The sequence below is a fragment of the Haematobia irritans genome, chromosome 2 (genome assembly GCF_050003625.1).
Source record: "Haematobia irritans isolate KBUSLIRL chromosome 2, ASM5000362v1, whole genome shotgun sequence".
Taxonomy (NCBI): domain Eukaryota; kingdom Metazoa; phylum Arthropoda; class Insecta; order Diptera; family Muscidae; genus Haematobia; species Haematobia irritans.
The window spans coordinates 69,949,879-69,975,770 of NC_134398.1; the positions used below are offsets into that span (position 1 = coordinate 69,949,879).

Genomic DNA, 25,892 nt, shown 5'->3' on the forward strand with positions numbered 1-25,892 from the left:
ATTTTTTACTATATTATTTTTTTAGCAATCTCTCTGTATACCATAACAACGCGATTCCAACTAAAAAACAACCCACGCGCAAACATATCGATTACATCGATGACAGGTATCGATTACAGGTAGATAAAAGAAATATAGGAAATTTTCCTATATTCTAACAAGTGTGTTTCCTTAAGTTTTGAAAGGATTGAATACTTCTTAGTACTAATGAACTAAAATATTTTTCTATGCCAAGTGTTATTCGTATGTATGATAAGCTTTCTATAATAAAGGCAGTCAGTGTTATCGTTTTATAAGAAATTTTACTAAATTTGAGGAAACTTGGTTTTAGTTCGATTTTTGTTTATTTTTACGAATGCTTTGTTATCTATTTTCTTGTTGAGTAGTAAATTCTTATACCCAGCGAAGAAAACAGTATTAGTAAAGTTCCATGCCTTATTCTAGTTAATGAACTATTCCTAACTGCTTTCAGTTTAGGATTTTTTTACTGACACAAGTAAATTTTATTATTTCACACAAAAATTTAACTTAATGGAAATAAAATTGCTAAACCAAATTGATAAACATTTTTTCCTCTAGTTTCGAAGGCACTTTTTTCTGGGTGTTCAAACTACAAACCTTTCTTTAACAAGAGAAAAAAATTAATTATGTCTAATAAATTTTCTTGAATTTGTTTAACAATATTTAATTATTTTTGTGATATCGGCGTGATACCATCGTTAGTAATAAAATAGTAAAAATTAACCAAAAGTTTTCTTCCTGGTTGGTTCACTGTTTTTTCAGTGAACGATATACAATTATACGATATAAAAATCGCTACTTGTTTATTACAAATCTGCGCATGGTGATGGTTGTTTTTATTTGCTTGTTTTACGATAATCGAATTAATTTTTTATATTAGTTTTACGCTCCGCGCACTGTAGCGACTGTTTTAAATGTTAACTATTATTCTGTTCTTTTTCTATTCTGTTTTCTCAATTCCTTATGACAGGCGCATGGCATAGTCGCAACGCGCAACGGCGGCAAACAAAGAGTAAGGTGGGCAGCAAGTTCACGCATGTAGGGATGCCATATATTATTCTCGTACATATAATAGGTTAGTTTTCTAACCGAGATAAGCATTTAAATTGCCCTCAAGTATAATATACATGATCTATTATCCAGCAAAAAATCCAGCGTCGCGAAAGAAACAATTATGTTGTGCAAAATCGAATCAAAAGCAATGAATTCTATATGAGCTTGTTCGCATCGTTTCTTTGGATGTTATAGTACTTCACTGTCGGATTTCATTGAAACTCTCTGATGCATTTGGAACAAGTAGGTTAGGTTAGGCTAAAGTGGCAGCCCGAATTATTTTCAGGCTTGCTTAGAGTATTCACTCAATTGTGATACCACATTAACTAAAAGCACCTATTACATATTACTTCTAGTTTTAATCGCCGAACCTTCTCGATTATTTTCCTCTGGAACCATTCACACATGAGGTGTTTAATTGATTCCTTTTCCTTGGCGCCAATAGATATTCCAAACTCGCCCATTAGGCAGCGACCCGTTATAGTAGATATCAGGAGTGATATCCGACGTCTTGAAAGCACGAACCTATCTAGAGTGCGGTTTAAGTTTAGATGGGGCCATATTTGCTAAGTGTCGTTGCAACCCTTGTGCTTTGGGATCATACCGTCCACTGCTCCCCTGTTAACAATAACTATCACAAAGCTGTTTTTTGCTACTGAGACAAACGATCTTTGATCCCTCTTGGAAGATGGCAGTTCATCCAGCGACCGTTCCCTTTTCCCATCTTCAAGAATTCCTTGCGCCGATTTAAAGGAATTGCTTAGCTTAGCCTTAGCAACGTGCTTGGGTCGACTGACACTAATTTCTTTAGAAAAAAGAGGCATTTCTGCGTTCCTTGAATCTCTGTCTTGAGGGATGTCATTACCTTAGAAAAGGTTCGACTTGCCAAAGTATAGTAATCTGTCGACTAATTGGGCGTAAGTAATGATAATTGCCCAAATTTATAACTTCAGTCGAAACCCACCACACTTGAAATTCGTAATAAGTACTTATTACGATAAAAATTTAATCAATCCGATATTAAAAATCTCGTTCGTTCTGTTCGAAAAATCGAAAATCTAAAGTAGCCATTTTTTCATGGCTACTGTTTAGCGCGCAATCTATTTTTTTGCCTTTCGAAATAAGAAGATGTTAGGTGGAAATTATTTTTGATATTCACAAATTTTATTGAATAAAAGATATTAAATAACGAAATAATTCGATTTAAAAAAAATCATTCATACTTCATTGATTTGATTGAATAAGTAACGACAACAAGAAAACAAAATACAATGACAAAATCAATACTAGGGCTGTTTTCTTTTAGCACTGGATACCCTAAGCCGTGAAGGACTAAAAGAAAACAGAGTACTCGCTTGTCCAGAACATCTCCAAATATATGCAACACTGTCATCAGCTGTTTAAAAACAATCAAAGGAAAGAAGTTAAATTTTGCATTTTTAATGTATGAAATACTCAAATAGTAATACATATTCACTGCTGCGATTATTTATGACGCTGTACCAATTTGAATTTCATGTTTTTCTATAAAATAGTCACAATAAATTACTATTGTGAATCGAAGAAGCGTCACTTTATCAATATACAATCTGGCAACATCGGCGCGACTTGCACTGACGAGTTGTTCTGGATAGAACACCAGTGCAAAGATGTTCAGGATAGCCCATACAAATGTTGCATCCAGTGCTAAAAGAAAACAGCCCTACTGTAATAACAAATGTGCAATACAGTATATTTCCTTTATAAGCCACACCGCTTCTAGTAGAATTACATTTATAGTCCAAAGTTGGTTATTTTTGTGTAATATATAATTTTTATCAATATAAAATATTTGAGATACAGTCCATTCGCGATATTGTCCATTTTTGCTTATAATCCTCTTTTAAGTGGCACTTACAATGTAAAATATGAACAATTTATTTAAGATATAGTCCAATATACTCTTTCAACATAATTCACAGTAGTTGGTGGAAAATGAATATTTTGCCAGTCGCTGTATGTTTTACATCCCAAAATTGGTTGGTCTTCTACACGAACGAATAATCTTTATTCAAATATGAAGTTCCTAAAACAGGTGATTTCTTATGGTATGTCGTTACAGTTATGTACTTTCATTAGAATATGCCTTTAAATTTGTAAACAACAAACCAAAAAAAATGGGTAAACGCATAAATTTGTCAGTGAAACAAAAAATACAATTATTAAATGATTTTAAACATAAGTTCTTATCACATGGAGAGTTATGTACGAAGTATAAAGTGGACAAATCAACCGTTTAAAAAATAATTAAAAATTAAGAAAAAATTCGCCAGCAAGGAATGTCAACAAATTTGAAGACCAAACGGCAAAGGAAGGGACTCCACCATAATGTTGAAAGACCATAATGCGTGGACAAAATGCCGTCATAACAAGTCTCATACTTTTAAACAAAGCTAAAGAATTTGCTGTCAAATTGGAGGAAGAATTTGAGCCAAACGCGAGTTGGCTTTTTCGATGGCATAAACGAAACAATATCAGTTTTGGAAAAATTCAAGGCGAGTCCAAAGAAAATGACGTATCGACCGCTGAAGAATTCAAAACTGACAATTTGCCAACTTTAATTGGAAATTACACCACCGAATGCATTTTTAATGCAGATGAAAGTGGCCTTTATTACAAGGCCCTTCCAAATACAACATTTTTTAATAAAAGTGACCCGCCGAAAGGATGGAGGACTCAGAAGTCGCGATTAACACTTTTATTTGTATGTAATTCGACAGTTTCTTACAAAAGATTTTTTTGCATTGGAAAACCAAAAAATCCAAGATGTGTCAAAAGCAAAAATATTACTTTTCAAATAAAAATAGTTGAATGACAGTGCAAATATGGAATGAAATACTTAGAATATTGGATAATGAAATGAATAAAACAAATTATATTATTTATTGACAACGCTTCATGTCACAAAGTTACCATAAATTTGACAAATATTGAAGTCAAGTTTCTTCCACCCAATACTACTGCTTTCATACAACCCTTGGACCAGGGGATAATCCATGTTTTCAAGCATCAATACCGGCAGGTGATAGTAAAAAAGCAACTATGTGCCATTGAAATGGGGAAGACAGTACCACAGTACCTAAAGTCTTACAATTTTGGATGCATTGAATTATACTAAACGTGCGTGGTGGTTGGTTAAACCCGAATCTATCAATAAGGCGCGAAAACATTTTTACGTAAATATGAAAACATTTCAACTTCAATTTTTCATTGCAGGCAGGGTTCCAAAGTAATACCAATGACATAGAAGAGGATATTTGCGATGATATCATTGAGAACATATTTACTGTTTCTTCCGACCATGTGGGTCATACACATTTCATAGATTCTACTACAGATACAGATAAAGAAAATTTTGAAGCAGAAAGCGATCCTCCAACTAATGTTGTTTTGAAATCAATGGAAACGTTAAAGACTTTCTGTAACCAAAATGATATCGATCATAACTTCCTATTTGAAAAAATTGAGGACAAGATTCTAAAATACGTTTAAATTAAATCAAAAGAAAATAACTGACTATTTTAAATAGGTTTTTATATACATAATCATATCATTGATAAAAAATGGAATAAAATTAAATTAAAATTACAGTTCGTTCTATTTCATTTCGATTATAATCCAATTCGCGATATAGTCCACGAATTTCGTGCATCGAGTGTGGACTATAAACGAAATATACTGTATAAAGAAAATGTGTGCAATAAAAATAAGGCGATTTGTGTAATATTAGATTTAAGATATATTCGCTAGGTTTAATTATTTTATGTGTCCGGCACTTGTATTCAATGTTTTATGTGTATGCAATGCCGTTCAAACATTGATTTCACTTCGTTTAATTTTGTTAAAAAAATATTGGGTCATTAAACGTCTTCCTTGAAAAACTTTGCTTTATTGTTGTTCACTAAATGTTTCATATTATTTATTATACACTTGTCACTTCACGATATTTTACTTTTTGGGGGAGCAGAACGGGAAAACGATTTTAAAAAGTCGACGCGCGAAACTCAACGAGCTCCATTTGTTCAATTATTTATTATTCGAGCTTTATGGACAAAGTAGAAACTTAACTTACTTCATTTGTCAATTCCAGGCATTCCCTCGCAAAACGGACCTTTTCCAGGCGACAAAAAACATAATTCCAAATAAACAAATGAAGGGCAAGAGAAATTTCGAGAAAGTGAAATTGTCCGCTATATACAGTGAGTCCTACACATATAAGTCCACAGTGGAACCTAGATGTGTGAATCCCCTTTTAAAATTAACTTTGAACATCCTGCCCCCATCCCCCAGTGACAACGTGCTGCTCTTACCTTAATCTCGTAGGTTCCGTGTATTTGTGGGTCCTACAAAGACGTACCCCAAAAGCGTTTTTTGGGCGTACACTTTCCCAGATATCTAATGGATACATCCCACCGCCTGAAAACATCTCCTACAATTTCCAAACCTATTGGATCATTAGATGGAATGTCGCGGTCAGCCATGGGATGTTGAAAACCTTTACTTGGGTCCTCTATTATCGCCTCCAAATATGCTCTCCATGGTAAAACCCTAGTGACGACTACATCCACCTTGAAGATAGTTTGTTGACTGAGGTGTCTGGATTGCAGGGCTTGGATTGCAATTCTCATCAGCCGATGTTCACCCTTCGCATTATTTGACATCCAAACCTCGTTACTACGGAATATGCTATATGCAAGATTGGGGCTGATTGACACATCAAAACCTGTACTTCTCGCCAACGCTCACAATCGGTATCTGCCATCACCGTTGGTAAAAATACATTGGACCGGTGCTACGGCAGTTCGACTTCGGGTATCATCTCCTCGGCATTGCTTTGGATCAGCAGGAATTGTGGCGAAGGTGCTCCCAAGGGCTCAAGTTGTGGAGCACCGTGAAGCAGGGTGTGATGCCTTATCCTGCACTCTCGGCATCCCGTCAGAACTGGACAATAGGGTGCCAGGAGATTCCTAGCCAAACAATTCCTGCAATATCCCCGCCTTTCCTCAAACAAGAAAAGAATCAGTCGCTGTGGCGTGTTAAAAACAACACAATCCAACAAATTAATGCGCAAACTGAACCTTACTGTTTTGATCACATCTTCGGGCAAGATACCATAAATAATTTTCTCATTTTTTGTCGGCTTGTATGACCTTTCTTTAAGACTGGTACTTGTGTGTTGGAAAAAAGGAAATACATGTCTTTTTGAAATTCTGTATCGTTTCCCATTGGAGACTTTTTGAAATAATCTTGCTTTATTGCAAGTTTTGTTGAAAGAGGTCCAACAGGACTCTTAGAGATTTGTTGGTCTACTTTATCAGAAATAAAACGTCTCCATGATGTTTTCACGAAAGTAACGGAGCTGTTAAAAGTCACCGATGCGAGTACCTCCACAAATGCGCTAAAAGCATTTTCTGATTTTTGAATGGAGTTGTCCAATTCTTCAAATTGTGTTTTTATTTCCTACATAACTCTCCGCAACATTTTTTGGTTTGTTTCTTATATTTGTTTTATTTCTTAAAGAAAAGGTGAAGTTATTTATTATTACTATGGTAACAACAAAATGTTCTTACTTTATAAAAAAAATTTTGTGCCTCGTGGTGCTATCGGATTTCTGAAATATATATTATTCTAATTTACAATAAAAATAAGATTAAGCGATTTGGAGTTATATGAAGAGATGATGCACAGTGGGAGTAAAGATGATTCAATTTGTAAGAGGAAAATTCCTAGATATTTTCTGCATAAGAATTTGGCATAAAGGGCCCAAAACTGTGTTATCTAGCCCACCCAGATCTATACTAAAGGCTGTGGAAAGGTTCATTCACCCGAACTGAAACATGTACAGGGCTGGCGTGTATAGATTAGTATCCGGCGTTTCCTTTTCAATGACTCTATTGATCAAGTTCCTTAATCTACGTTGTCCATAAAGCTCGAATAATAATTAATTGTAAATTGGAAAATCTTGCATTTGAACGTTAATCCCCTCTTTCAGTATCAGGCTAACACGAAAACTGAAATATGTATATAATGTTTAGTGAACACCAAAGACCATAGAAGAGGAACATATGAAATGAGGTGTGCTTGTGTTAGTATCAGAAACCAAAGATCAATACCATACTTGCAGGGAAAGCGCACCGAACTTATTGGTTTGATGACAAAAAGTCTGCTTTATGGCGAGTTCTCGCAAATTTATGTTTCGATTGAACTAAATTATTAATAAACAAGTAAGGAAAGTCTAAAGTCGGGCGGGGCCACTTTGTAGATCTAAATTTTCGATACCATATCACATCCGTCAAATGTGTTGGGTGCTATATATAAAGGTTTGTCCCAAATACATACATTTAAATATCACCCGATTTGGACAGAATTTGATAGACTTCTACAAATCTATAGACTCAAAATTTAAGTTGGCTAGTGCACTAGGGTGGAACACAATGTTAGTAAAAACAAGTATATACAGCAGTAAGTTCGGCCGGGCCGAATCTTAAATACCCACCACCATGAACCAAATATTAGGGGTTCCTTTGAAATTTCAGGAGGGCTTGAGGACTTGAGGACACTTCCCGAAGATAAATTTAAAGATTTCACCTATGAGGACTATATCAGATTCTGGATTTATAAGAACCATTTTTGTTTGAGTTTTAGAGGAATCATTAACATCTCTTGTAAGTGTGCAAGAAAATTATAAAATAACGTCTTGATTTGAAATCTTAAATCTGTAGAAGTAAAATCTGGAAATTTTACATTGAGTTTCAAGCAATTTTCATGATAAGTGCGCTTTCTACACCCTCAAGAAGTGAAGTCGGTCTATATGTAGCATTACTATATATGGCATTACCAAATGGACCGATAAAAACTTAATCCGATACACGTTTTTGTGAGCCTAAAATACCAGAATATTTACAATTTAAGGCAACACTGAAAGGAAAAAGTACGTCATGAGGATGAATCTTTACATCACGGTGACGAATTTTTCGTCAAAAATGAGCTAACGTAACATTTCATCCCATTGACGATTTTTTCGTCATAGTGATGAATTGAATTCATCCCTGTGATGAACTTATTTACATCCCATACACGACTATGTTACGTCCAGATGATGAATGTATTTCATCTATGTGATGATATTTTTCGTATCTGCGATTATTCTCTTTCATCCATGCGATGATGCAATTCTTCAAAAGTACGATTCTCGTTCGTCATCGCTACAAACGCCTTCGTCATAGCGATGAACTCTTTCCCTAAATTTGACGCAATCCATTCATCAATATGATGTAATAGATTCATCAATTTGATGTAATCGATTCATCAATACGATGTAAACATCAAATTGATAAATTGATTATTAGAAGTATTTTCTACGACACTTTTAATAAAGAACCATATTGTTTTTTATTTTAATTAAATTTAAATTTTATTTATTTGAAATATGTACAACTAACGAAGTAAAAACGTATACAAAATTTTTCATACACATCTACCAAAGCTGTTGATTTTGATAAATTGACCATCTAGACACACAAACATTCTGTTACCTTAATTAGTGTTTAGATCACCAAGGATGAAAAGTTTTATGGGTTCATCCTGTGAAGTAAAAAAATTATAAAGAAGAATTTAAAAATTGAAATTTTAAATTATTGTAAAATATATTCGATCTTTTTAGAACAAAATTTAACTCACCCTTTTTGTGCCCAACTGTTCCTTCTCGTTTTGAATTGTTTGCTCATCCAATTCATCTTTATTCTTTAATTTCTTTATCCGTATTCAGTTTTCACAGAACGAAAAATGTTGCGGCATTTATCTGTAAATTTAAAAATACTTCCATAAACATATAAATGTTGAAAAAAAATTGACCAAAAAATAAAAAAATCGTCATTTTGGTTAAAGTTTTTTTTTTCGATATATAACACTTCATGTTTACTCACATTTTTGTTTTTATTTTCACTTTCACATCTTTAAGCATTAGCTCTTTATTTTCGGCATGCGCGACTACCTTTACACTTTGGACTAAACTCAACAACTGAGAGGAACCATTTGAAATGTTCTTACCGCACAGAAAAAAAACAATATTTCTACCACACAACTACGTATGGATGTGTTATTGCATTAGTATTTGAATACATGTCAACGGAGTAGATGAAACTTTTCGTCTATTTGATTACTATTTTCGTCATTTTGACGACTTTTATTGTTCTCATATGTCTTGTAAGCCCATTTAAAAACAAACATGTGAACAAATGTTTGCTCAAATACTCGTTTGAGTTAAGTTAAATGTGGAGAGAGCATGAAATACCCAACAAAAATAACTTAGCTCTCATTAATAAAAGCTGTGTACAGTTATTTTAAAAACAAAACGTAGCAAGCGCATTTGGTCGTGTGTGTGTTTTTTTAGGTAGAGAAATAAACACACATCTACAGAACGTATGAATTTTATCATCACATTGAACACTGTTTCGTCACATTGACTATTGATTCGACTTTTAGGTGTTTCACTTTAGTACTAATGGAAAAATCTAAATTACAAACATCTATATACTATATACACTGTATATCGTTTTATGTTTTAGTTAGTATTGAGATTTTTTGATACACATTTCAGAGAAAAGTGTGTTTCATCAATTTGAAGATTCTTTCATCGCATTGACGAAAACCAGCATCCTTGATACATCATGAAAATAAAACACTTAAAACTTTTGTCCAACTTCTATTAATATGTGTAATTCATATATTGGGACTTCATATAAACGAAATTAATTTAAATCAAATGTTAATTTTGGTTAACTTTCGCTGAATCCGAAAGAAAATAATTTCGTCTCATAGACGAAACTAGATCATCAATGTGACGAACTATGAAAAGAACAACAATTGACTTTGATGATTTATTTCGTCACGTGGACTACCGAAATACTCCCATGGACGAAACTTTTCATCGCATAGACGAAAACGCATTGATGAAACTCAATCGTCAAGGTGACGTACGCTTTTTCTTTCGGTGAAATCAGAGAATTTTCGATACCATATCACATCCGTCAAATGTGTTGGGTGCTATATATAAAGGTTTGTCCCAAATACATACATTTAAATATCACTCGATTTGGACAGAATTTGATAGACTTCTACAAATCTATAGACTCAAAATTTAAGTTGGCTAGTGCACTATGGTGGAACACAATGTTAGTAAAAACAAGTATATACAGCAGTAAGTTCGGCCGGGCCGAATCTTAAATACCCACCACCATGAACCAAATATTAGGGGTTCCTTTGAAATTTCAGAAGGGCTTGAGGACTTGAGGACACTTCCCGAAGATAAATTTAAAGATTTCACCTATGAGGACTATATCAGATTCTGGATTTATAAGAACCATTTTTGTTTGAGTTTTAGAGGAATCATTAACATCTCTTGTAAGTGTGCAAGAAAATTATAAAATAACGTCTTGATTTGAAATCTTAAATCTGTAGAAGTAAAATCTGGAAATTTTACATTGAGTTTCAAGCAATTTTCATGATAAGTGCGCTTTCTACACCCTCAAGAAGTGAAGTCGGTCTATATGTAGCATTACTATATATGGCATTACCAAATGGACCGATAAAAACTTAATCCGATACACGTTTTTGTGAGCCTAAAATACCAGAATATTTACAATTTAAGGCAAATCAGATAAAAACTACGGTTTCTAGATACCCAAGGAGTTAAATCGGGAGATCGTTCTTATGGGGGCTATACTAAAATATGGACCGATACTCACCGTTTTCGGCATACCTCTTTATGACCCGAAAATACCTCTAGATTTCCAATTTCAGGCAAATAGGATAAAAACTTCGGATTCTAGAAGCCCAAGAAGTAAAATCGGGAAATCGGTCTATATGGAGGCTATACGAAAATATGGACCGAAACTCACCATTTTCGGCACACCTCTTTATGGTCCTAAAATACCTCTGGATTTTCAATTTCGCGCAAATTGGATGAAAACTACGGTCTCTATAAGCGAAAGACCCCAAATCGGGAGGTCGGTTTATATGGGGGCTATACCAAACCATGGACCGACACTCACCATTTTTGGCACACCTCTTCAAGGTCCCAAAATATCTCTAGATTTTCAATTTCGCGCAAATTGGATGAAAACTACGGTTTCTATAAGCGAAAGACCCCAAATCGGGAGGTCGGTTTATATGGGGGCTATACCAAAACATGGCCCGATATAGCCCATCTTCGAACTTGACCTGCGCAGACAAAAGACGATTCTGTGCCAAATTTCAGGACGATAGCTCCATTATTGAATGCTGTAGCGTGATTACAACAGACAGACAGACAGACAGACAGACGGACATGCTTATATCGTCTTAGAATTTCTCCCTGATCAAGAATATATATACTTTATATAGTCGGAAATCGATATTTCGATGCGTTACAAACGGAATGACAAACTTATTATACCCCGTCACCATTCTATGGTGGTGGGTATAAAAATATGGGAAACATTTAAATCTGAAGCAATTTTAAGGAAACTTCGCCACAGTTTATTTATGATTTATTGCTCGATATATATGTATTAGACGTTTAGGAAAATTAGAGTCATTTTTACAACTTTTGGACTAAGCAGTAACTAAATCGGAGTTAAAAATTGGCCTCTGTGGTCATATGAGTGTAAATCGGGCGAAATCTATATATGGGAGATATATCTAAATCTGAACCGACTTCAACCAAATTTGGCACGCATAGCTACAATGCTAATTCTACTCCCTGTGCAAAATTTCAACTAAATCGGAGCAAAAAATTGGCCTCTGTGGGTGTAAATCGGTCGAAAGCTATATATGGGAGATATATCTAAATCTGAACCGATTTCAACCAAATTTGGCAATGCTAATTCTACTCCCTGTGCAAAATTCCAACTAAATCGGAGTTAAGAATTGGGATCTGTGGTCATATGAGTGTAAATCGGGCGAAAGCTATACATGGGAGATATATCCAAATCTGAACCGATTTCAACCAAATTTGGCACGCATAGTTACAATGCTAATTCTACTCCCTATGCAAAAGTTCAACTAAATCGGAGCACAAAATTGGCCTCTGTGGGCAAATGAGTGTAAATCGGGCGAAAGCTATATATGGAAGCTATACTCCTTCTTTGCGTTACATACAAATGCACAAACTTATTATACCCTGTACCACAGTAGTGGTGAAGGGTATAAATATGGGAAACATTTAAATCTGAAGCAATTGTAAGGAAACTTCGCAAAAGTTTATTTATGATTTATCGCTCGATATATATGTATTAGAAGTTTAGGAAAATTTGAGTCATATTTTCAAATTTTCGACTAAGCAGTGGCGATTTTACAAGGAAAATGTTGGTCGAAATCAAAAAAACATATATATGGGAGCTAAATCTAAATCTGAACCGATGTCAACCAAATTTGGCACGCATAGCTACTATGCTAATTCTACTCCCTGTGCAAAATTTCAACTAAATCGGAGTTAAAAATTGGCATCTGTGGTCATATGAGTGTAAATCGGGCGAAAGCTATATATGGGAGATATATCTAAATCTGAACCGATTTCAGCCAAATTTGGCACGTATAGCTACAATGCTAATTCTACTCCCTGTGCAAAATTTCAACTAAATCGGAGTTAAAAATTGGCCTCTGTTGTCATATGAGTGTAAATCGGGCGAAAGCTATATATGGGAGCTATATCTAAATCTGAACCGATTTGGCTGATATTTTGCAAGTTTTTCGAGACTCATAAAATATTCGGATGTACATAACTTGAGGAAGATCGGTTGATATACACGCCAATTATGACCAGATCGGTGAAAAATACATATGGCAGCTATATCTAAATCTGAACCGATTTTTTCCAAAATCAATAGGGATCGTCTTTGAGCCGAAACAGGACCATATACCAAATTTTAGGACAATCGGACTATAACTGCGAGCTGTACTTTGCACACAAAAATACATGAACAGACAGACAGACAGACATCACTAAATCGACTCAGAATTTAATTCTAAGCCGATCCGTATACTAAAAGGTTGGTCTATGATTACTCCTTCTTGGCGTTACATACAAATGCACAAACTTATTATACCCTGTACCGCAGTGGTGGTGAAGGGTATAAATATTATCCGAAGTGTTTTTGCTCTTTTAAAAGTCAAAATAAGCGAATTAAGTTTCGTTACGAATGCAAATTGAAAAGAGAAACTGAAACAAGTATATATGGCCGTAAGTTCGGCCAGGCCGAATCTTATGTACCCTCCACCATGGATAGCGTAGAAACTTCTACGAAACACTGTCATCCACAATTAGATATGGACCTAGTTAGGCATGGTTGTTAACGGCCATATACTAGCACAATATACCAAATTTCAACTGACTCGGATGAAATTTGCTCCTCCAAGAGGCTCCAAAACCAAATCTCGGGATCGGTTTATATTGGGGCTATATATGATTATGGACTGATATGGACCACTTTTGGCATGGTTGTTAAATATCATATACTACCACCACGTACCAAATTTCAACCAGATCGTATGAATTTTTCTTCTCCAAAAGGCACCGGAGGTCAAATCTGTGGATCGGTTTATATGGGGGTTATATATAATTATGGACTGATATGAACCAATTCCTGCATGGTTGTTGGATACCATATACTAACATCACGTACCAAATTTCAACCGAACCGGATGAATTTTACTTTTTCAAGGAGCTCCGTAGGTCAAATCTGGGGATCGGTTTATATGGGGGCTACACCCAAAGAAATTTGTTAGTAGCGACAGCAGAAAAGTCTGCTAAAACAGCAGAAAGTCTGCTGAAAAAGGGACAGCAGTCACTGTTTGCTGAAATAGCAAACATTTCTGCTATTTTTTAAGCTCGATTACAGTAAAACATGTTTTATTTTGGCTGAAACAAATAAAAATGTCAACTGGCATATATTGTTTTAACATAATTAAAACAATATCTATAGTATTTGACCAAAAATCTGAATATTTATTGGATTGAGGCATAACAGCAAACAAAATGTTTGCTGATCGTATTTAGGAGCTTGTAAGTATATTACAGTGCAAAAATATACCAAAAACTACTTTTGGTTCTTAAATATGCTTTGAGGAAAAATTTATGACCTAAAAATTTTCTAATTTGTTGTTCATTAGGTCCTGAAGTACAAAAATATAACAGCAGACATCGACTGCTGTTTTTAGCAGACTTTTTTCTATGAGTGTATATATAATTATAGACCGATTTCGACCAATTTTTGCATGGGTTTTCGAGGCCATATTTTAACACCACGTACCAAATATCAACTGAATCAGATGATTTTTTGTCTTCCAAGAGGCTCCGGAGGTCAAATCTGGTGATCGCTTTATATGGGGGCTATATATAATTATGCACCGATGTGGACCAATTTTTGCATGGTCATGGTCATACTAACACCATGTACCAAATTTCAGCCGGATCGGATGAAATTTGCTTCTCTTAGATTCTCCGCAAGCCAAATCGGGGATCGGTTTATATGGGGGTTATATGTAATTATGGACCGATGTGGACCAATTTTTGCATAGTTGTTAGAGACCATATACTAACACCATGTACCAAATTTCAACCGGATCGGATGAAATTTTCTTCTCTTAGAGGCTCCGCAAGCCAAATCTGGGGATCTGTTTATATGGGGGCTATATATAATTATGGACCGATGTAGACCAATTGTTGCATGGTTGTTAAAGACCATATACTAACACAATGTACCAAATTTCAACCGGATCGGATGAAATTTGCTTCTCTTAGAGGGTCTGCAAGCCAAATCTGGGGATCTGTTTATATGGGGGCTATATATAATTATGGACCGATGTAGACCAATTGTTGCATGGTTGTTAAAGACCATATACTAACACAATGTACCAAATTTCAGCCGGATCGGATGAAATTTGCTTCTCTTAGAGGCTCCGAAAGCCAAATCGGGGGATCGGTTTATATGGGGGCTATATATAATTATGGACCGATGTGGACCAATTTTTGCATGGTTGTTAGAGACCATATGCAAACACCATGTACCAAATTTCAGCCGGATCGGATGAAATTTGCTTCTCTTAGAGGGTCTGCAAGCCAAATTTGGGGGTCCGTTTATATGGGGGATATACGTAAAAGTGAACCGATATGGCCCATTTGCCATGCCATCCGACCTTCATCAATAACAACTACTTGTACCAAGTTTCCAGTCGATAGCTTGTTTCGTTCGGAAGTTAGCGTGATTTCAACAAACGGAGGGACAGACATGCTCAGATCGACTCAGAATTTCACCACGACCCAGAATATATATACTTTATGGGGTCTTAGAGCAATATTTCGATGTGTTACAAACGGAATGACAAAGTCAATATACCCCACCGTATGGTGGAGGGTATAAAAAGATGTAACTTCTCATGGAACGTGAATGGCACTAATCTCTGGTTTCTCGGGAAAAAGAGGAAGAACAAGCTGAATTCAGGAATTCAAGAAAATAATGGTCTTTTATAAACATATTGAAAATGCCTACTTAAAATGAAAAATGCACTCGTTGTTCGTAAAAAAAATGTAAGACACCATTTACCATGCGATTTTTTGCATTAATACAAATGCAAGAATAACAAGTATATACGGCCGTAAGTTCGGCCAGGCCGAAGCTTATGTACCCTCCATCATGGATTGCGTAGAAACTTCTTCTAAACACTGCCATCCACAATCGAATTACTTAAGTTGCGGTAACGCTTGCCGATGGCAAGGTATCTTAAAACCTCCTAACACCATCTTCTAAATTGAATGTAAGTCCATACGTGGTATATATTAAATCAAAAAAGATCGATCCAATACGTATATAATTCAGTTTGATAAAGTAGACATAAAATTTTGACAAAATTTTCTACAGAAATAAAATTTTAACAAAATTTTCTATAGAAATAAAATTTTCACAAAATTTTCTATAGAAATAAAAATTTTGACAAAATTTTCTACAGAAAGAAAATTTTGACAAAAATTTCTACAGAAATAAAATTTTCTATAGAAATAAAATTTTCACAAAATTTTCTATAGAAATAAAAATTTTCACAAAAGTTTCTATAGAAAGAAAATTTTGACAAAAATTTCTACAGCAATAAAATTGTAACAAAATTTTCTATAGAAATAAACTTTTGACAAAATTTTCTATAGAAATAAAATCTTGGTAGATTATTTTTGGCTCGAGTGGCAACCATGATTATGAATCGAATAAAATTTGAACAAAATTTTCTATAGAAATAAAATTTTGACAAAATTTTCTATAGAAATAAAATTTTGACGATGATGAACATTTCATTATGAACCGAATAAAATTTTGACAAAATTTTCTATAGAAATAAAATTTTGACAAAATTTTCTATAGAAATAAAATTTTGGTAGATTATTTTTGGTTCTAGTGGCAACCATGATTATGAACCGATATGGACCAATTTTTGTGTGATTGGACCAATTGTTGTATGGTTGTTAGCGACCATATACTAACACCACGTTCCTAATTTGAACCGGATCGGATGAATTTTGCTCCTCCAAGAGGCTCCGGAGGTCAAATCTGGAGAACGTTTTATATGGGGGCTATATATAATTATGGACCGATATGGACCAATTCTGGCACGGTTGTTAAAGATCATATACTAACACCATGTTCAAAATTACAACCGGATTGGATGAAATTTGCTTCTCTTTGAGGCTCCGCAACCCAAATCGGGGGTCGGTTTATATGGGGGCTATATATAATTATGGACCGATGTGGAACAATTTTTGCACAGTTGTTAGAGACCATATACCAATACCATGTACCAAATTTCAGCCGGATCGGATGCAATTTGCTTCTCTTTGAGGCTTCACAAGCCAAATCAGGAGATCGGTTTATATGGGGGCTATATATAATTATGGACCGATGTGGACAAATTTTTGCATGATTTTTAGAGACCATCTACCAACACCATGTACCAAATTTCAGCCGGATCGGATGAAATATGCTTCTCTTAGAGGCTCCACAAGCCAAATCTGGGGATCGGTTTATATGGGGGCTATATATAATTATGGACCGATGTGGACCAATTTTTGCATGGTTGTTAGAGACCATATACCAGCACCATATACCAAATTTCAGCCCGATCGGATGAAATATGCTTCTGTTAGAGGCTCCACAAGCCAAATCTGAGGGTCCCTTTATATGGGGGCTATACGTAAAAGTGGACCGATATGGCCCATTTTCAATACCATCCGACCTACATCGATAACAACTACTTGTGCCAAGTTTCAAGTCGATAGCTTGTTTCGTTCGGAAGTTAGCGTGATTTCAACAGACGGACGGACGGACGGACGGACATGCTTAGTGTTACAAACGGAATGACAAAGTTAATATACCCCCATCCTATGATGGAGGGTATAAAAACACCACTAGTATATACCAATACTCGTTTGCAGTGTTAAACCAATCGGCATCGCAACAATACACGGTTAACAAAAAACGAGTTTGGTCATATACACAAACTAATGGCGTTTTCTTTTCTTATGAAAAATGCGCACTTTTTTTGCATTTTGGCCGGAAAATGTACTTTTTAGGTTCTTTTCTAAAAAAACAGGCAAAAGTGCGAAAAGGCTTCGAATTCTGTTGTGAAAATAGTGCCACGCATAGAGGCAAATTACGGGCATTTTCAGCACTGCCAACAAACGAGAGTGCTGCGATTGCCCTGTTTCCTTCTTTGAATTCTTTTCTGCCCGCTGAAATGATAGCATTTTTTTAGGTTGCTGGTAACATTTTAAAAATGCGAATTCTGTACAGACAAAATGACGGCAAAGCACTTTTTTCAGAAAAGAAAACACCATAAGTGTGATTGCACTCAACAACAACAACTAGCAACAGTTGGCATCACCTTAAGAGAATTGAGAGAGTAACAAATAAGAGAATACAAATATTGGTGTTTACCACACGGATGAAAAAGACTGTTTTTCATATGTTTGGCTATAAACATTATATGTTTGGAACACAAATTTTTAAACACAATATTTTTGAGTGCAAGCATATAATGTTCATAAACTAGCATAACATGTTTGGGACATATATGTTAATATGTTAGAACATATTATGTTTGGGACATAAAATGTTTGTAAATATAATATGCTTGGATGCAAACATATATTAATTTAGAAATAGCCTATAAACATATATGTGTTTAGTAGCTTGGAGCGCTATTTAACAGGGAGCGATATTGAATTAAGTTGGTGGTTGTTGCTTGTTATTACAAAATTAACATTTTATTTTTCCTTGGGCAATTGATCAGCTACTTCTTTGATCCTTACAAACTGTGTGGTCCGCTGTTCGAATCCCCGTCCGGCAAAAGGTAAAATTAAAATAAAAAAAATCATACAATTGAATAATTTCTTCTACAATGTTTGTATTACAGCAAAAGGTGCTAAGAACTAAAAAATCTCGTGGAAGTGAGAAAGATGTGTGGGAATATACAATTGGGCAGAAACAAAATTTTGAGCATTCAGGTCGAAAACCTATGTTGTTAGCACCTATATTACCTGTTTATTTTCATAATTCATTATGATTGTAAATATATAAATAAATAAATAAAATTTTGAGCACAATATTGTTTGGGAGAATTTTTTTTAAGCATATAATATTTTTGGGTGCAAAATGCTTCCAAACATATTATATGTTCACATAATAACATATTGTTTTTTGGAAGACAACATTATTGAATTTGGATGCAAAAATACAAAATGTTTGGAACTTAGACTACCCAAAAATATATTGTTTAGACCAATATGCTTTCAAACATATTATATATTGGAAGAGATCAAACATATAAATGTTTGGGCAATACCCAAAAATATATATGCTTGAAGCAAAATATGTTTGGGAGTATATGTTACAGAAGCGATTTTTTGTGAGCGTGCATAGACCTTATAATACATAGATGATCCACTATTCTCTTAAAAAAATGTGTCAGTTCCAAAAATTAATTTTCTGACATTTCGTTTTGATTTTTCCGTAAAGAGTCAGTCCCAAACATTAATTCTGGCGCATTTGCTTTTGTGTTGTTCGTAAAGAGAATGCTGCTCAAAATTAAATTTCGTATTTTCGGGGTTTTGGTCACAATTTTTTGTTCAAATATGAACTTTTAATATATTAATTTATTTATAAATCCTCTGTTGCATCATAAACGGTCTAATTTTGTGTAAAATTGGCAAACTACAAAAAGGAAAACGAAAGAGATTATAAGCGGGCTCTTATTTTTCTCGTTTATTCTTAATCTTCGGAACTGTCAAACATAGTTTGACACCCATGGCTCATCTATGTATTTAAGGTCTATGGTGTTTACCATAGACCTTATAATACATAGATCCACTATTCTCTTTAAAAAAACGTGTCAGTTCCAAAAATTAATTTTCTGACATTTCGTTTTGATTTTTTCTTAAAGAGTCAGTCCCAAACATTAATTTCCCGCATTTGCTTTTGTGTTGTTCGTAAAGAGCAATGCTGCTCAAAATTAAATTTCGTATTTTCGCGGTTTTGGTCACAATTTATTGTTCAAATATGACCTTTTAATATATTAATTTATTTATAAATCCTCTGTTGCATCATAAACGTTCTAATTTTGTGTAAAATTGGCAAACTACAAAAAGGAAAACGAAAGAGATTGTAAGCGTGCTCTTATTTTTCTCCTTTATTCTTAATCTTCGGAACTGTCAAACATAGTTTGACACCCATGGCTCATCTATGTGTTTACTAAAATATTGCAAATATTGGTGTTTACTAAATAGATTGGTCGGTTGCGGTAGATCGCAGGCCGTTCTCTGATACCGATAATGTTTAAATTTTTGATAAGTATTCTAAGGGCCCTGATGTTTGCCGGAGTATACTTATAGGTACCATGCAACAATATATTGTTTTGGTAGTTGAATGTTCTGAAAAAAAAAAGAGACTTTTGAAGGAAAAACAATACGATTTTTTTAGCGGCGCTAGTTTTGTTTGCTGGATTATTGGACTTGTGGTTGCTTCAAACTTGGTCCAAATAAAGGCACATCTTGCCAAATTCCAGGATGCCGATGGGTCTGGAACATGTATAGAAATATAAAAACTTAGATCGCCCATGATTTTTATGAAGTTCAAATAACATTTTTGCACTTGTAGTTTCATTATAGTGGATATATCCATGGAAAACATAAAATTATATACTACCAAGTAACGAAACCAATGGAAACTACAACAAATGTCAAATTCTTCTAAATAACGGTATTTTCTGAAAGGATGTTAGTGTTATTAATTGTCCCAAACACAAATGTCGCAATTTCTTTACGCTGCTTTTTAAGTTGTGCTAAAAAAACGAATGTAATTAGTGGTAGGTCCCATTAGACCTCATCATGCATAAGCGCACTAAACATTTTCAAACACCTATAAAAACCGATTTAATAACACATAAAATTTTAGAGTTTTCAAATTAAGACACTTTAATACAAGAATTCATATACCATCACGCTTCTAATCATATAAAAGATAATGTTATGTATGAATAAAAATCAAAAACGTCCAGCAGGACCTCATCACGCACAGACGGGTTAAAAGAGCTCCAACTATTTTTACTTACTATGACTATTATTGAATGGACGAGAAAACAGGTTCTTTGTAGTAGAAAAGAAAAAGACTGATTTTAGCTCTAAGAATTGAGGGAAAATCTCTTTGAACGACCGTCAAATCTTTTAAGAGATCGTTACTTTTTGTCCAAAAAGCCCTAAAGAAAAGTCAGAAAAGTTCCTATGATACAGAAAAAAATTTGTAAGATGAGACTATGCTTCGCCAGAAAACATTATAGGTGGTCAGGAAAGGTAGGTGAGAGAAAATGGCGCAATATCCTGTGGAGCGATGAAACAAACAAAAATAATCCGAAATGGTAGTAGTCGTAATGTTCGTCGAACCCAAGGAAAACAATTTCATATGCGCTTCACAAAAATGACAGTCAAGCATGGGAGCGGGAACATAGTGGTATGGGGCTGTTTTTTTCTGGTGTGGCCTAGGTCGAATTTATCACATTACTTATAAAATGGCCCTGTTCGAAAATAGAAATAAATTGGAGACCCGTGTAAAAATTGAGAGATCTAATCATGTCTAATAATATCAAGGTATATATAATTATATCTGCTCAGATATGGTCGTAGATATAAATAGATCTACGGAGATATGTTATGTATAGTGTTATATATGATTAGATCTGATTCAAGATCTCATCATATATGTTGTTATATCTATTTATATCAGTCATATCTGGTAAGATCTAATTATATATCGTCATATATGACATCATATCTAATTATATATACTATATATCTCCATATCTAATTATATATATCGCATTAAATCATGAACCAGTTGTGTAACACGGATAAAAAAATATTTGTATATGTTTGTGTGTAAAAATAATGTGTTTGTTACGAGAATACTAACGTGATATACTTGGTTACAAGCACGTATGTATGGTCGCACATCAAAACATGTGGTGAACATAACCAAAAAATCTTTATATGTTGTGACAGTTTCAAGAAACCCTTTTAAATATCATTTTGAAGTGTCTTCATAAAATGCTTAACTTTCAGACACAACCGTCTTTTTGTTTTCAAAAATGTCACCCCATAACTATCACCATTAGCAACGCCTGTTGTTATTAAATTTGAAAAATATATATATCAAATATTTGATAATGCGAGTTTCATATTTTTATTTCATATAAAAATCGAATGTCTTCTCATTTTTCGAGGAAGATAAAGGAGTATGAGAAGCTGTGATAAGGTAAGTTTATTATTTTGTTCCTATTTTTATATATTGAATATTTTCTCTGTTTTAGGAGGATGAATTTATGGTAGTCCAGGAAAAGATTAAAAGAAGACAGCGGAAGACAACGTAAAGATTTGTGACCAGGCCATATCCGAAGTTGCGATAGAAGGAAGTATTTTCCAATATCAAAAAGAATACAAATTTGGAGATGATTTGCATTGTGAACCGGATACATTCCCGTGCAATTAGTTATAGTATGGCATTTGGAGCTTCGCATAAACCATTCAATACAGCGCTGGTTTAAATTATTGGGTACGAGAAGCAAATTTTGGTAAGTATATGTATTATTTGGAAATATATCTTTAAATACTGATAATTCTTCTGTATATTTTATATTTTGCAGAGTTTTCATTCCGAGTAGCAAAATAAAGGAATTGCGAGACTCATTTAAAGAACTGTTTGCAGAGAGCAATGTACTAACGCCTTGGGAAATTTAAATGCCAGGACCCTTGGTGGCTATGTATATATTTTGTTTTTGTTGTTTTTTAATTCTTAGGCTTTTATACCTAGACATATATATAATGTACATATGTTTGATACAACTTATAATATTAAATACTCTTTTCATTATAAAACAATAAAATAAATCTTTTTTATTAATTACTGTAATTTCACTAATTTTGGAAATTTGTAGATAAAATTATATATAATTAGATATATTAACATCTAATTATATCAAATTAGATATAATTAGATGTGGGCCAAATTTGAGATCTGATCAGATCTAATTCCTTTAGAATTAGATCTGATCAGATATTACCATTTTTCGGATCTGTCCAGATCTGCCTACAATACTATCATATCTAATCAGATATGGCAGGAGATCTAATAATATCTGGCCAGATCCACCAATTTTTACACGGTGAACACAATGCTGCCGTACGCAGAAGAAAACATACCTCTAAGATAGGTGTTTCAACAAGACAACGATCCTAAACACACATCTAGCTTTTTTAAAAATTTGTTCCAAGACAGTGACATAACCCTTCTATATTGGCCTACTCAGTCACCAGACCCTAAACCCATTGAAACCCTTTGGGGAGAGTTAAAACACAGAATTGGGAATGAAACATTTAAAAATAAACAACAACTTTGGAATTTTGTGCGATTACATGGCACATTGGTTATTGATAATGTAACAAAATTATGTTCAAATTAAACCAAAAAAAATTTAAGTAGATCTGTATATTTCACGATTTAGAAAATATACTTATTATTATGTCCATTCATTTTTGACTCTTACTTTGCCTTATTTGGATTAGCTTTTCATTCCACTTGTCTTTTCCAGAAAAAAAATACTTTCAAGTTAAATGTATGTCATTAATATGAATTATAGACTTTATTTTGCTTTTCAATAAATATATTTCTTGTCGACGTGTTGTAACTACGTCATGTAACTAAAGTTAAATATTGGCAGCACTGATTCAATAAGAAAAAAACGCAAAATTTTCATTATTTTTGTTTCCTGTTTTCTCTTTGTGATGAAGCGCTTTAATTGGTTGGTCAAAAAAATAAGTTTTATATGAAAATGTTTAAATTTTGCAAAAAGTTTTTATTGTGGTTTTAGTGGCGATGAATTGAATGCAAATAATAAAAAATTCATAAAAATTAGTTACTATATGAACCGAAAAAGTCATTGTAGAAAAGAAAAGACTGGTTTTAGCTCTAAGAATTGAGGGAAAATCTCTTTGAACGACCGTCAAATCTTTTAAGAGATCGTTACTTTGTGTCCAAAAAGCCCTAAAGAAAGGAAGTTCGAAAGCACGTGAACAACCAAGCCAGACACTTGGAAAAACAGATAATCTTTTTGTCACTCTCCCAAAAAAAGGCTCTTTCAAATCATCCAGACAAATTTCTGCTGAAATAGGCAATGTGATATCTGCACGATCTATTTGGCGTCGATTAGTGCATACCAAATTACCCGGCCGAACAGTCAGAAAAGTTCCTATGCTACAGACAAAAAATTGTAAGATGAGACTATGCTTAGCCAGAAAACATTATAGGAAAGGTAGGCGAGAGGAAATGGAAATTATAGGAAAGGTAGGCGAGAGGAAATGGAAATATCCTGTGGAGCGATGAAACAAAAAAAAATAATCCGAAATGGTAGTAGTCGTAATGTTTTTCCTTTGCGGTCGCAGTTTTCGTTTTAACAAACATTTCATTTTAGTGTAGAGTATATGGGAATTTGTAGTTTCAATGGAAACTGTCAAACTAAAACATCTCAACTCGATGTTAGCGGTGAAATTTTTTGGAAAAAGTAATGATTAAAACCAGCCTGTGGAAACATAGCATAAATGACGGAAAACTACTTCAGCCTATAAATATTTCAACGATAACCTGTTAATGTTCAAACTAACAATATATATGGCATATATTCCCTTATGGTCAAACGGAATGGGGAGACATATAGATAATAGTGTGGAAGGTTACATCTCAATTACAAAACCAGTTAGAAGAAAAAATATATATTAGATCAACAGAATATGTAAGAAAATCGAAACAATATATAGATGCAAAAAAGACCTTGAAATGAAATTGGAACTGTCAGAATATGTACCGCAAAATTAAAAAAAAAAAAATAATTTGTTGAAGACACCTGGATGAGATGATTTACAAATTTTAAGTAACAATCGTTTACTTCATGACCTACGATCTGGTAGTTAAAAATTATTTCGTCATACTATAAAACTACTTGAGAAATGTAAGGTACTTTCTAAGTAATAAGTGCAATTTACTATAAAAAATTTTTCTATGAGAAAATATTTTTTACGAAAATTTAACTTAAAAGCGGATAGTAAGTTCATAACGGCAATTTCTATAGTTAATAGTAGGTGGTGGAACATTCCTTAGCACTGAAATTATTATTAAAGCTAAGTTGACCTTAGTAAAACGACATTTTCTTTCATATTACATTACGTGGCAGCCCGATGTATCAGGCTCACTTAGACTATTCAGCCTATTGATATGCCACAGTGGTGAACTTCTCTCTTGTAAGGACACACTTTACAATGTTGTAATTTTACAAGTACACATAGTTTTTGAAATTGGAAATTGAAAAAATTATTTTTTGTGAGGAGAGAATTATTGGAGATTTGAAAAAAAAACACGTTGTTGCAAAACAACTAACTATTTCGTCCTGAAAATATATTTTGTCTTTACGTTTGAATAATTATGTTTGACTAATTGTGTCGCCTATTGTATCATTCCCATTTGGAATCACAAAACTGCGGTGAGTATTTTGTATTACTTGTGTATGAATTATATTTTACCGTTATTTTACATTTTATAGACATAAACCCTTCAATTGTTTGTAATCACATTCATACCTAAAATTTGTTTGTGTTTTCAAACTGTTAAATTGGCAAAACCTCCGGACTCAATTGCGGCCAGCAACAAACGTAATAAAACTTTTTATTAATTTTTAATTGTGGATTCATTCATTGGTGAATGAATTGTGGATTCATTCATTGGTGACTCCGTTCATTGGTGACTCCGCGTTTTAAATCGTTGAATTTGTAACTTATTGTTTAAAAAATGCCTAATACCACGGAAAATTTGGATCTAGCAGGAGATGGTCGGAATGAAAATTCTCAAACCCATTCCGTTCTGGAAAGAAAATGGAAGTAAATTTGTTGTCATTAAGAATCGCTTAATTGAAACTTATTCCGAATCAAAACTCTGCAAATTGCTGAAAAATCAAGAATTAGGAGATTAAAATCCATCACATTTGCTTCAGGTCATGAAAAATCTTGACTCTGGTCAATTAAATTAAGCTGTTCTCAAGACTCTCTTTTTGGAACAACTACCAAGTAAGTGACGTGTCTTCTTTAGCTTTGCAAGCAGATTATGAGTCTACGTTCGCCAAAGTTGGATTTAGTACGTGCATTTTATCAAATTCCCGTATTTCCC

General features: G+C 33.9%; 1 long non-coding RNA gene across 1 annotated transcript; it reads right to left on the reverse strand.

The window, feature by feature from the left end:
• Positions 1–8,498: 8,498 nt before the first annotated feature.
• On the reverse strand, positions 8,499–9,126 carry LOC142223799 (uncharacterized). Its single transcript, XR_012718899.1, has 3 exons — positions 9,039–9,126; positions 8,794–8,914; positions 8,499–8,697 (listed from the first exon to the last, which is right to left on the reverse strand). It is a non-coding gene; the product is annotated as an uncharacterized LOC142223799 (long non-coding RNA).
• Between the last annotated feature and the right edge of the window lie 16,766 nt (positions 9,127–25,892).